Source organism: Budorcas taxicolor, chromosome 4, assembly GCF_023091745.1.
Source record: "Budorcas taxicolor isolate Tak-1 chromosome 4, Takin1.1, whole genome shotgun sequence".
NCBI classification, from domain to species: Eukaryota; Metazoa; Chordata; class Mammalia; order Artiodactyla; family Bovidae; genus Budorcas; species Budorcas taxicolor.
In genome coordinates this window covers 90948181-90962304 of record NC_068913.1, presented here as the reverse complement: position 1 = coordinate 90962304, position 14124 = coordinate 90948181, and the positions used below count along the sequence as shown (strand labels likewise).

Sequence of the window (14124 nt, the reverse complement as noted above, 5' to 3'; positions counted from 1 at the left end):
TCATCATATATGTTATAGATGATTTCCCCAGCATTTTAGTTTTGTGCTGATAGTTTTTGAAATATAAATGTTTATAGTGCTTGTGGAGTCATAATTAGTTTATTTGAAGAGTCTTACCCATAGAAGATCTGCAAAAAGATTTTTTTCTTTAAAATTATTTTATATTTTTTAAAACTGGATGTATTGCCTGGAATTGATCTCACTTTTTGTTGGTAACTGCCTTGTTTCAAAATCACCTATTAAATATTATGATGTATGTAAGTCATGTATATTATCTGTACCTCCATATAAGGATCTGTGGAAGAACAGCTAACAGAGAGCCTGGGGTGAATTCTCTTCTCCCAGTGTATGATCTGCAACAGGTCTCCTCAAAAAAGAGGACTATTCAGATGTTGCCCAATTTTTAATCATTAGGCAGAGTATTTACTACAGTCTCTACATGAGTTTTTTATGCCACTGTGCTCCTCATCTTCGAGGCTTTTGTCTCCTTTGCAAAACTCCTTGAACCACCACTGCACTGTATGTTCGTTAGCAGTTCCTAGGCCACATGTGTTGTTGTTGTTGCAAGTTGTCTCCACTGCTTTACAGCCCATTTGAACTTGAATAAGAAAATTATTCAAATTTGCTTTTTGTCTAGCATCATTTCCATAGTCTAAAATAAATATGCAATAAGCAGCAAGTAATAAGTCAAACCAGTCAGTCCTACATGAAAGCAACCCTGAATACTCATTGGAAGGACTGATGCTGAAGCTGAAGCTCCAATACTTTGACTATCTGATGAGAAGAGCTGACTCATTGGAAAAGACCCTGATGCTGGGAAAGATTGAGGGCAGAAAGAGAAGGGGGCGACAGAGGATAAGAGGGTTAGAAGCATCACTGACTCGATGGACATGAATTTGAGCAAACTCTGGGGGATGGTGAGGGACAAGGAAGCCTGACGTGCTGTAGTCCATGGGGTTGGAAAGAGCTGGACATGACTTAGCAACTGAACAACAACAATAGTAAGACAGCAAAAAAACATAAACGGAGAAATGTGCGTTAAAATGATGAATAATATAACCATATTTATTTAAGAATGTATTCCAATCAAATAGCAAAATTCAATAAAGCAAAACCGTGGTTACTTTTGCACCAAACTAATATTTTTATCCCTTTATGTACATTTCATTTAGAGAGCCTCACTTTGCTTCTGGCTTCTTTCATCTAGATAATGATTTTGAGATTCCATGTTATAGCATGTATTAGTAGTTTATTCCTTTTTATTGATCAATATCAATATACTTTTATAGTTATTTTAAAAGTCATTCTTTTTATCTACCTTATTATAAGCACAAACTCTGAAAAGATAAAGACCACTGCTAGTTTTAATATAAATCCTTAAACCTAGTATACCATCTATGACCTGTGGTTGCTTAATACATAGAGTAAAACATAAGAGGAAAATGCCTCCAGGCGTAAATCTAGAATAACATTTATAAACTTGTTGAGTATCTGTTTACCTACCTACTTACTTTCCTATCTAATCTGTGTGTATGTGCACACATGTGTTTAGAACCTATATGTCTGTCATCCTGTTTATGCTTTCTTCTCTTCTTGCTTCCCATGGTCTTTTCCAATATTATAAAAACATGAGTGGAAATTATGTTAACTTCATACCGGCATAGTTAAAGAGTACTGTTGCGTATTATATAGCAAGTATCCTTGTAAACAGATAAGGTTGTAGCATATAGTGTCACCTGAGTTCAGTGATTTGCATTCATGGCTTTTACTTTAGTGTTTCAATAATAAACTTTCATACAGATAGAAAACTGGGGGGCAAATACTGATTGGTTTAAAAGCAACGCAGCTCTAGTATTGATAATAGATTAAAGATGGTAAAGCAACTTTCATGCAGGAGTTTTTTGTGGATTATATAATTTATGCATGCATGCTTCTTTGATTAAAGACCTTGCTTAGATGAACTACCAGCTTTTCCTTATAATATAACTCCAAGGCAATTTACACTTAATCATACTGAGGAAATTAGGTGATTGCAGACTATAGGGCTTAATTTATCATTTGTTACCTTTTCTAGATTTATATCAAGTTACATGAAGTATTACCTAAGTGTTAAAGTAGTTAGAACACTTTGTCAGGTTAAACATGAAGTCTTACTGAAGCATTAAAGTAGTTAAAATAAATGCTTTATCAAAAGTTTAAATATTAAAAAAAAAAAGTTTAAATATGTGTTTTAGAGGTTATTTGGGGATTCCAGGTGGCTCAGTGGTAGAGAATCTGCCTGCCACTGCAGGGGACACCAGAGATTCAGTTTTGATCCCTGGGTCAGGAGGACCCCCTGGAGGAGGAAATGGCAACCCACTCCAGTATTCTTGCCTATAGAAATCCCATGGACAGAGGAGCCTGGCTGTGGGGTCACAAAGAGGCAGACACAAATGAGCACACACATGTACACATACACAGACATTATATTAATATGTTATTTAGGTAAGAATAGTGATTTATTAGATGTCTTTCTACTCTGTGTAGTTTCTCTACTGGTATTAGCTTTCAAGAAAAGAAACTTAAGTTACCTTTGTTTTTCATACTGTTCATGGGGTTCTCAAGGCAAGAATACTGAAGTGGTTTGCCATTCCCTTCTCCAGTAGACCAGAAAGACTAGAGATCTCTTCAAGAAAATTAGAGATACCAAGGGAACATTTCATGTAAAGATGGGCACAATAAAGGACAGAAATGGTAGGGACCTAACAGAAGCAGAAGATATGAAAAAGAGGTGGCAAGAATACACAGAAGAACTGTACAAAAAAGATCTTCACAACCCAGATAATCACGATGGTATGATCACTCACCTAGAACCAGACATCCTGGAATGTGAAGTCAAGTGGGCCTTAGGAAGCATCACTACGAACAAAGCTAGTGGAGGTGATGGAATTCCAGTTGAGCTATTTCAAATCCTGAAAGATGATGTTGTGAAAGTGCTACACTCAATATGCCAGCAAATTTGGAAAACTCAGCAGTGGCCACAGGACTGGAAAAGGTCAGTTTTCATTGCAATCCCAAAGAAAGGCAATGCCAAAGAATGCTCAAACTACCACACAATAGCACTCATCTCACACAGTAGTAAAGTAATGCTTAAAATACTCCAAGCCAGGCTTCAGCAGTATGTGAACCGTGAACTTCCAGATGTTCAAGCTGGTTTTAGAAAATGCAGAGGAACCAGAGACCAAATTGCCAACATCTGCTGGATCATGGAAAAAGCAAGAGAGTTCCAGAAAAACATCTATTTCTGCTCCATTGACTATGCCAAAGCCTTTGACTGTGTGGATCACAATAAGCTGTGGACAATTCTGAAAGAGATGGGAATACCAGACCACCTGACCTGCCTCTTGAGAAGCCTATATGCCAGTCAGAAAGCAACAATTAGAACTGGACATGGAACAACAGACTGGTTCCAAATAGGAAAAGGTGTACATCAAGGCTGTACATTGTCACCCTGCTTATTTAACTTACATGCAGAGTACATCATGAGAAACACTGGGCTGGAAGAAACACAAGCTGGAATCAAGATTGCTGGGAGAAATATCAATAACCTCAGATATGCAGATGACACCACCCTCATGGCAGAAAGTGAAGAGGAACTAAAGAACCTCTTGATGAAAGTGAAAGAGGAGAGTGAAAAAGTTGGCTTAAAGCTCAACATTCAGAGAACTAAGATCATGGCATCCAGTCCCATCACTTCAAGGCAAATAGATGGGAAACAGTGGCTGACTTTATTTTTCTGGGCTCCAAAATCACTGTAGATGGTGACTACAGCCATGAAATTAAAAGACTCTTACTCCTTGGAAGGAAAATTATGACCAACCTAGACAGCATATTAAAAAGCAGACACATTACTTTGCCAACAAAGGTCCGTCCAGTCAAGGCTATGTTTTTTCCAAAGAGTTGGACTGTAAAGAAAGCTGAGCGCTGAAGAATTGATGCTTTTGAACTGTGGTGTTGGAGAAGACTCTTGAGAGTCCCTTGGACTGCAAGGAGATCCAACCAGTCCATTCTGAAGGAGATCTGTCCTGGGTGTTCATTGGAAGGACTGATGTTGAAGCTGAAACTCCAATACTTTGGCCACCTGATGCGAAGAGCTGAGTCATTTGAAAAGACTGTGATGCTGGGAAAGATTGAGGGCAGGAGGAGAAGGGGACTACAGAGAATGAGATAGTTGGATGGCATTACCAACTCAATGGACATGAGTTTGAGTAAACCGGGAGTTGGTGATGGACAGGGAGGCCTGGCGAGCTGTGGTTCACGGTGTCACAAAGAGTCGGACACGACTGAGCAACTGAACTGAACTGAACCTTTGTTTTGTAACTCTGTTATTAAAATACAAAGTTCTAGGTTGACTGTGACTTCACAGTTTTTTTTTTTTTTTTCATTCATTTTGGAGTCAAAAATGAGGCATGGGGAAAATAACTATTTTTATTATTTTAAGTAGTCATTATTGAAAGATTATCTGGTGGAACACTTGTTTGACAGTTTGCCCTATTAGTATTTGTTAAGATGAGTAGCTTGGTTTCCAGTTATGTTAGGAATCTAATGGTAATTTTTGAAAGAACCTGAAAGCTGTTTAATATTTCATTTGTATTGCTACTTTATTGTTCTTCAGGGAAAATTATTGGACAGATTTTTTTTTTAATGCCTTGAATCTGAAGTTTTGTTTCTTTTATAACTGTATACATATCTAAACACCAAAATATATAAAATTTTAGTTTGAAACTCCTCATTATTTTTGTATATAATCTTAGGAGAGTCTGAGAACTTCCTCATGTTTAGTTATGCTCTTCTAGAGAGCTTGTTTTGTAGCCAGTAGATGATGTTTTGAAGAACATTGCCCGTGGTGCAGGAGACCCAGGTTTGGGAAGATTCCCTGATGAAGGGCTTGGCAACCACTCCATTATTCTTGTCTGGAGGATCTCATGTACAGAGGAGCCTGGTAGGCCACAGTCCATAGGGTTGCAAAAAGTCAGACAGAACTAAAATGACTTACCACACATGGATATATTAATGCTACCTTTTGAATGTATAGTATAAATTTGAGTGCAAAGTTGTTTTTGAAACAAGACACATTCTGCTGAAATGTATAACTTCTACCCAAATGGCTTAAAAGTAGATTGTTTTTCAAGTTTCTTTATAAACTTCCAACTTTCTGAAAGTTGTATGATAACCTCACCTTCCCATCTCCTCTTTGAGTGAAAACAGATTCAAAAAAATTCTTTGAGAAGGATTTTTTTAAAAAAGAAGTTTGGAATAGAAAAACCAATGAAAATTAACTTATGCCTTGGATTATTTCTTACAATTTTTTTATACTTTTAGTTTTTTACTTTTAGAAATTTGAAAATTTTTGCTTTACTTAGAAAACAGTATCAGGACTTTATAGAATTTGTGTGTATACCTGGATGTTGTTACCAGTTGAAAACCAGTGAATTTGATTTTTAGGGTGGAGTGATAAACCAAATACATATTCTCTGCAGAAATTTCATGATAAGAAACCTCATATTTTATGCTAAATATTTGAAAGATTTGTTGTTGAATGCATTTTATAAATTAGATTTAAAGCAAAACGTTAGTGGAACCATGTACCAGCAACAGAATAAGAACTTAGAAGTACACATGAATTTCTGTTACCACTAAAAACAATTTTGATCATTTAATCATAAACAAAGTGTGAATACCCCACTCCCTACCAAAAGCTCAACAGCTGTCCATCAGTTTTTAGCAGACTCTTCAAGCTTCTCTTAACTCCTCTCAATTTCCTAGTACATATAATACTTTTGAGAAACTGATATCATCACCCACAATCACCTTCTATAACTGAAATAAGATTCATATAGCATTATAGATAAGAAAGCACTTCAAATTGAAAAAGAAGAAAGATCAAAACTATGGTTTATTGATTTGTTTCTGTCTTCCATAATACTGTCAAACTATTTTCTTTCATTCTTGGTACTTTTGAGATAAGTTTATTAATACCTTTTAATTTCTGATATACCTAATTCAGGATTTTTTGAGAATTTAATAGGTCAAAAGATTCTATAAAGGTGTTCTAGTCAAAGAGCTAATGAAAATACTGTTATAAAGGAAATATTTAAAAACTACTTGTTTTTCTCAGCATTTTAATAAAAATATTTAAATATACAAAATATTTGAAGGTATTATGCAATGAACACCCATATATACTGGCCATTGTTGGTGAGTCCATTAGTTAATTTCTTTTTTGATCCTTTTCAGAGTAACTTGAAGATATCAGTACACATTATCCCTAAATATTTTAGGATGTACGTCACTAACTATCAAATAGACTTCAGTGTTTATATGCGGTTCTTTTTTTGTGGGGGGAAACTGTTACATGCAATGAAATGTATGAGGGTTTTGTTCATGTTGATTCACTTAAATCCATTATATATAGTACAAGTTTATGAATTTGTTTTTGTCTATCCATAATAATAGAAAGTCAGATACTATAGTACTATTGGATATTCAAAAAATGAAAAGCTTTATCACTTTATTGCTTGAAAGTACTCATTTGTATAGAAAATACTAAAAAAAAGGTCTATAAACTTTAAAGAAGATAAAGAAGATGGAACCTGAATCTTAGGCTTTTCTGATGGTCTTTAAGCTTTTGCCAAGAAGGTTGCTAGTTACTTGTATTATTAGGGACAAGTTATAAGGCTACATATTTCACTGGGTTTTAGTTCACCCAGTTGTTTCAAAGTTTATTCTGGTTGTTTTTGTTATTCAGTCGCCCAGTCATGTCTGACTCTTTGTGACCCATGGACTGCAGCATGCCAGGCCTCCTTGTCCCTCACCGTCTCATGGAGTTTGCCCAAGTTCATGTCCGTTGCATCAGTGATGCTATCCAGCCATCTCATCCTTGACACCCTCTTCTTCTACTCTCAATCTTTCCCAGCATCAGAGACTTTTCCAATGAGTTGGCTGTTTATATCGGATGACCGAAATACTGGCGCTTGAGCATCAGTCTTTCCAACGAGTATTCATTGTTGATTTCCTTTAAGAATGATTGGTTTGATCTCCTTGCTGTTAAGGGACTCTTAGGAGTCCTCTTCAACACCACAGTTCCAAGGCATCGATTCTTTGGCACTTTGCCTTCTTTACAGTCCAGCTCTCACACACGTACCTGACCACTGGGAAGACCATAGCCTTGACTATATGGACCTTTGTCAGCAGAGTAATATCTCTGCTTTTCAACACTGTCTAGGTTATTTTGGTTACTTAGTTTTATAGTTTATGTAAATTGGGAATATTCTTCAATGTGGCAGTTGCGCCATATTCATTTTATGGGCACATAAGGACAGCCTTTTGACATCCCTTTTGGAGGATTAAGAGAAGTCAGTGTAGAAATTGGTTTGATATCAAGAAGCATCAAAATGAAATTTTACTTTTTTAATTTTTATTTTAAATTGTTCTCTTGTAAGTAACAACAAAGAGGGAGATAAGAAGGCAAAAAAGAAGAGACAAAAGTGTAAAACAGTGGCTAGCCAGGAGATAGGTGGATAATGGAGGGGTGGGAACTGCTAAAGAGAATATCCCAAGACAACAGTGAACTGCATTCCTGAAAGTTGTCTGCCTCCTCATGAAGTGAGTCTGTAAGTTCTCCGTTTTCTCAGTAATACTTCCCTTAAAATAACTTGCAGATCTAATCTTCGTACACTTTTAGCAAAGCATTTTCAGTGGAAGAAAAGCCAATTCTGTGAAACATTCTATGAAAAAGTGGTAAATTTTGCATACTGTATCTGGCTCTTGAGGATCACGATGCATTATTAGCACGTTGTCACCTCTGAAAAGTTGTAAGAAAGGAACCTGTTTAACTCTATTTTTAGCATATTTTACTTGGAATTACTTGAACATGGAACCCTTTTTAATGTACTGATTTTTGTTTGCTGAAACTTGTTCTGTGGAGTCAAGTTTAGAGATTAGCAACTAGGAAGGGTTAGGGCCAATTCTTATTTTTTTGCGATTTAAAAAAAATTTATTTATTGTTAATTAGAGGATAATTGGTTTACAGTGTTTCATTGGTTTCTGCCATACATCGGCATGAATCAGCCATAAGTAAACATCTAAATCTTTGCAATTTGATTATGGTAGAATTGCAAGGGCCTTGTCTCTGTAGTTTTCTATATAAAATGTAGTACTTTGTGAATTTTCACTTTCAAAGAGTATAATATTGTTGATGCCCTAAATCAGTGGTTTTTAAGTTTTCCATTATCCTAAAAATTATCAGGATCTCAAGGAGCTTATATTGTTTATGGGTCGTAGTTACATATATTTAAACATACTGGAAATTAAAAGTGAAAGACTAACATTTAGTAATTCATTTAAACCAAAAATAGCCTATTACATGTAAACATAAATAAAATTTTTAATGAAAAATATATTTTCCAAAAACATGGAATGTGGTATTGTTTCACATTTTTTGAAAGTATTTTTATCTTTAACACATAATAAAAGTAGCAGGATTCTCTTATCTCTTTAGCAGTTCTGTATTATCTTCAACATTTTAGTTTTTGAATAAGTGGTTAATGTTATTTTCCACCTTACAGCTTCTCAGAAACTCTTTGTGTTCCAAGTGATATTTCACTTGAGAACCAGATTATCTTGTTAACTATGAGATATTTCTCTGTGGAAGGTTGATTGATGAATATCTAAAAGCCACTATTTGAAATTCCAGTGGAAATTCAAATTAGAATTCTTTTGCTTTCTCTTACATCTGTACTTTTCTTTTCATGTACCAACTGCAATCAGTTTGACACTGTATATTGGCAGTGTCTTTAGGTTCTTTGTTAAGGCAGATGCTAAGAGTATATCTAAGTTCATTAGGTAAGAATGTTACAGTTTATTAACAGTGATAGACATGCTGCTGTTGCTGCTGCTGATACCACCACCATCACCACCACTGACCAGCTCTTATATATACCATTTAGCCATGTTCTAGGTGCAGTTTTAAGCACTTTACATGTGATTACATGTTTAATTTTAGCAATCATATGAGGTAAATACTAATTTCCCCCATTTTTCAAATAGGAAAATTGAGGCATAAAGAGGCTAAATAATTTTCAGTGTCTGCAGGAGGCTTCAGAGGCAGAATTTTTACAAGTATCATATATTCACTGTAGGTGATGCTTCCCAGGTGGCGCTAGTGGCAATGAATTGCCTGCCAATGCAAGAGAGACATTGCCAGAGCCTTGGGTTCAATCTCTGGGTCAGGAAGATCCCTTGCAATAGAACATGGCACCCCACTCCAGTATGCTTGCCTGGACAGTTCCATGGGCAGAGGAACTTGGCAGGTCCTGCAAAGAGTCAGACACGACTGAACACACAATGACGTCCATTAATCTAGTAAAGATGGTTGGTCAGCTACTATGTCTTATAGAATCTGTGAACTGTGAAGACTTAATACTAAATCTGGAAGCCTGTTGTCTGTGTTCTCTGGTTAAAGAATGTCTGCTCTGGCATGCTTTAGAAATCTATATATAGTCACTATTCTGAAAAATATTTGCTGTGTTCACATATGTCATTCATTACACAATAAATATATGTGATCTATTTCAAGACACATTGGGTGTCTTCCCACAGCTAAGTCCTTATTTAAATAAGAAACTTTCTTAACCTATTATCTAACTTTACAATGAGCAGTGTTTCACTCCCTCATTAAACCCTGTTACTGATGCTTTTATCATCCTGAGCTCTCACGATTGGGAATTGGCGATCTGGAATTGACCAGCCCTAATGCTCCTGCTCATTTCTGCTCCTACTAGTGGAACTGTATTCTCTCAAGAGTTGTGTTCTTGCAGTTTTGTTCCCAAATCTCTTTGTACTCTTTTTCCTTGTTATTCTGATCAAGTAATTTCATTAAATCTTATGGAGACAGATGAATATGAATGTGAAAAGATGGTTTTTTGTGGGTTTTTTGAAAGTTGAATGCTTTGGAAAGATAATCAACAGACAGTGGCCTGGATTTGGCTGTGGACGATAGTTTGCCAGCTCCTAATTTATAATACTGTGCTCTCTTCTTTTTCTTCTAACCACTCAAAATACCTCTCTGAGTAGCCTCACACTTAACCATATATCTTCTTTTATTGCCTTTGTCTTTTCACTAGGATTTAACTCTTGTTCAGCTGCCTCAGAAGATGCTCTTTTTTGTTTCCTTTTCTTCTTTTAATTTATGAGTCAAAAAATAATTGTTGCAAAGAATGTAAAAATAAATTCAAGCATCATCATAATGAATTTTTATAGACTTTTTCTGTGATGTCTGTGAGGTCTGTTTCTGGAATAATTTATAGGTGAAGGAAGTTACATTATGATGAATGATATTTTAATTCTTTAGTAATGAATTCTTTAATAGGAGATGCATGAAATGGTAGATAATATAGAGTTAAGATACAGTATAATTTTTCCTATTTAGAAAAATTCTCAAGCCTCCATCACAGTTTAAGCATAATATTTTACTTTCTTTGAAATTACTGTTTATGTTTGAAAAACATGTAATATGGAGACAGTACAGTTTTCTGGTTAAATATAGAAACACAGGAATAGGTTATGCTAAGCTACATGTGACTTTCATACTTGGATATCTTACCTAGACCTTTTAAGAAACTTAAGTTCTCTTGTTTGTTAATTGCAGTATACAACTAGCTAAAAATTCAGGGAGACAATGCATTTAAATTGTTTAGCAGAAACCTGGTATTTAGTAAGCCCTCAGTAGTTACTGACTGCTAATTAACATAATCCCCTCCCCACTCCCCCACCCCCATTTTTAGGCCTGGGAATAAGATACCTTGCATAATAGGTACTGCAGTTTTGTTTTGTTTTCTGTCTAAGAAGTCCAATACATTCAGTTCAGTTCATTCGCTCAGTCGTGTCCGACTCTTTGTGACCCCATGAACCACAGCACGCCAGCCCTCCCTGTCTATCACCAACTCCCAGAGTCTACCCAAACCCATGTCCATCGAGTAGGTGATGCCATCCAGCCATCTCATCCTCTGTCATCCCCTTCTCCTGGCCTCAATCTTTCCCAGCATCAGAGTCTTTTCAGATGAGTCAGCTCTTCTTATCAGGTGGCCAGAGCATTGGAGTTTCAGCTTCAACATCAAATACATTATTCCATTTCATAAATTAATTTGGAATGTTGACATTTTATTTTGCACATTATTATTATTTGATAACTCAAACTATATTTAGGAGTATAAATATCTTTTACCAAAGTGTATATCCTTTAATGTTAAACATAATTTCAGACTGGTTAAGCTTCAATCATGGTTTGAAATTTATTTTAAGGTCTCTTATGTTTTGAACTCCAAAGCTGGGTATGAAATGTATGAAAAATTTTTGTTTTCACCACTTTTCTGAAATATGAATGCTTATTTTACTGCTCACCAAGGATCCAGGGCCATCTTAAGCCTGTCTGTTTATCCAGTGTCAAGCTTAAATGTCAGTTTCCAGTTATTCTAGAAAATGTCATCTGGATCATTAGTTTTGCGGTGATGAATCATTACATATACAGAGTTTTGTGATGAAACATTACATATACAGAGAGTATAAACTCTATACACTAGCAAATGTTCGCATATAAAATAACACACAAACTGAGATCACAGCATTAGTGTTTAAAGATGTAAGTCAATGTAAGGAAAATGTAAACTTCATAAGAGAAGGTGCCATGCTCTGTTCATTTAGTAGTCTTCCTAACTAGTACATATATATATACCTAGCAGTACGTAGACACTCAATAAAATTCAGATTAGCTTATGTACTAATTAAAAAAAATGGATTGGAAAATAGCAGAGATCCAAGTAGAGTTCCTTGCTGCTGAAATACAAACTACTAACCACCACTGAAATATTCACCATTCTGTGGTGGTGGAGGGAATTCCTAAGGAGGTTTATGTTCTAGAGAGCTTTGTCATTCACCTATAGTTAGTATCTATGATGATTCTACTGTTCCATAATATTTAGATCCTTACTGAACTAAGTCTTATATGCTTACAAATGTCAGTATTTTATCACTGTATATATGTATATAGTATAGGGTTTTTTGTTTTTTTTTTTTTGCTTTCAAGGAAGTCTTTGCTCTATGGAAAGATTCTCTTTTTTCTCTGTTAATAAAACCTTATTTTTATAAAAGGATTTGAGCACTAGGTAGATCTATTTGGCTTACACTTGTGAAAAACCATTGGTAGTACTTCCAATGAAAGAGAAAGAAAGGAAAGAACCGGGACTTGGCATGTGATAGCTCGTGTGCAGTGCACAGGTGTGCACTGTCTAAGGAGATGCCTTTTTCATCCACATGGAGTCACTTAGATGAAAACACAGCTGTGTAGATTTCAGGCCAAGTTCTGCTGCCACTTGGGAATGCCCTCTGCTACATAAATCTATAGCAGCATGTGGAGCCATTCCTTTTACCCACTTAGAATTCTGAGCATGTATCTGCACACCCTGGCACACACAACCGTTGTGTTGTTCTTTGGGCAATCCCGAGGTCACTTCTTTCTTTCTTGGCAGTCCGTTCCTACCTAACTCCAAACCTGACACAGACACTTCAAGGGGAGTGGAGAGGAGGAAGGACCTCGAGAAGGAATGTGTGCAGCACAGGTGTCACATGTACAAGTGTCCCTGTTTCTGAAGGTTTGGATAGAGATTGTTCAATCACTAAGTCGTGTCCAACTGTTTGTGACCCCGTGGACTGCAGCACACCAGGCTTCCCTGTTCTTCACTATCTCCTGGATATCTCACTGTCTCTTGCTCATACTCCTGTCCATTGAACCATTCAACCATCTCATCCTTTGTTGACCCCTTCCCCTCCTGCCCTCAATATTTCCCAGCATCACAGTCTTTTCCAGTGAGTCAGCTCTTTACATCCAGTGACCAAAGCATTGGATAGAAAGGCCAGAATGTAAATGTGTGCCAAGACTGCTACTCTCTTGGGCTCAGCAAAGTTCCTCTTAAAGCTAGTTAGGTTGTAGAGTATTTCTATTTGAGAAAGAGGAGACTTTTTCTAATTTGCACAAAGATACTACAAAAGCTAATAGTGACCCTAAATTAGACCCTCTGGACAATGGGTCTCCACACTGTTTCACAGTGTCATATAGAGTCCTTTGCAACCTATCAAGTTATCTATGGGAAGGCTGCATTTTCCAGGAAAAACAGAACCATGAGGCAGTTTTCAATATTCTGAAATTTAGGTTAAGCCTGATTTTTTTTTTAACCACACCCCAGTTTTTTTTTTGTTTTCAGTTATTCCACTCTTCAGTATCATGTATATGCCTCAAAGACTGGGCTCTGGCAGTTCATCCTGGCTAACATTTAGATTCAACTACTGTTATTTATGCCTGCTAAATTTGCAATTTTGTTGATGTATTGTATTCCCAGTTTACAAAAGTGGCTCATTGTGAAGCATTTAAAATGAGAGGAGTAATTTAGAATCACTGCAACTTAAAATAACACTATAAGTACAAGTAGTAACTAGTTCCCTGATATAAATATGAAATGTGAGTTTGTGTATTCTAGTACAAATAAATCTGTGATACATGATTTTGCAGAAGCTGTCAGGAAACAAAAATGTAAAGATACCAAGTTTGATCTTTGTGTACCTGAATTAGATTTCATTAGACTAGTGATCTCTTTGCCCTTATGTTTTGTCTGTCATGAAATTACATGAAACTTAAAACCTTCAGATCAGTTGTGTTTTATTCAAAGTACATTACTCATTATCCATAGAATCTAATGTGCTGTTACCTGTCTTTGCATTCAGCTTCTGTTTCATCTAATAATGGTTAAAGGAATTCTATCGATTTTCTTCTCTATGACCATTGGCAGAAAATTTCAGTTCTGAATTCTTAAAGCAGAAGAAGAAATTCCAAAGATCATTTTCAAACTTGTTTTTTTATATCATCTTGAAAGGTATTATAGCACACTGAGCAGTGCAGTGCACCAGGGATGACTCATTACACTCTTGGATCTTTCTCCTAAGCAAGTCTCTCGTTTTCCCATTTTGATATTAATTTAGTCTTTTTTAAACATAGGTAGGAATAATGATGAAATAATAGGAGAATGAAATTGAAAA

At 35.9% G+C, this 14124-nt stretch overlaps 1 protein-coding gene across 1 annotated transcript in view; it reads left to right on the top strand.

Annotated features, from left to right (window-relative positions):
• POT1 (protection of telomeres 1) overlaps positions 1-14124 on the top strand; it is a 102193-nt gene that overhangs the window by 44292 nt on the left and 43777 nt on the right. The gene's annotated exons all lie outside the window — the stretch shown is intronic.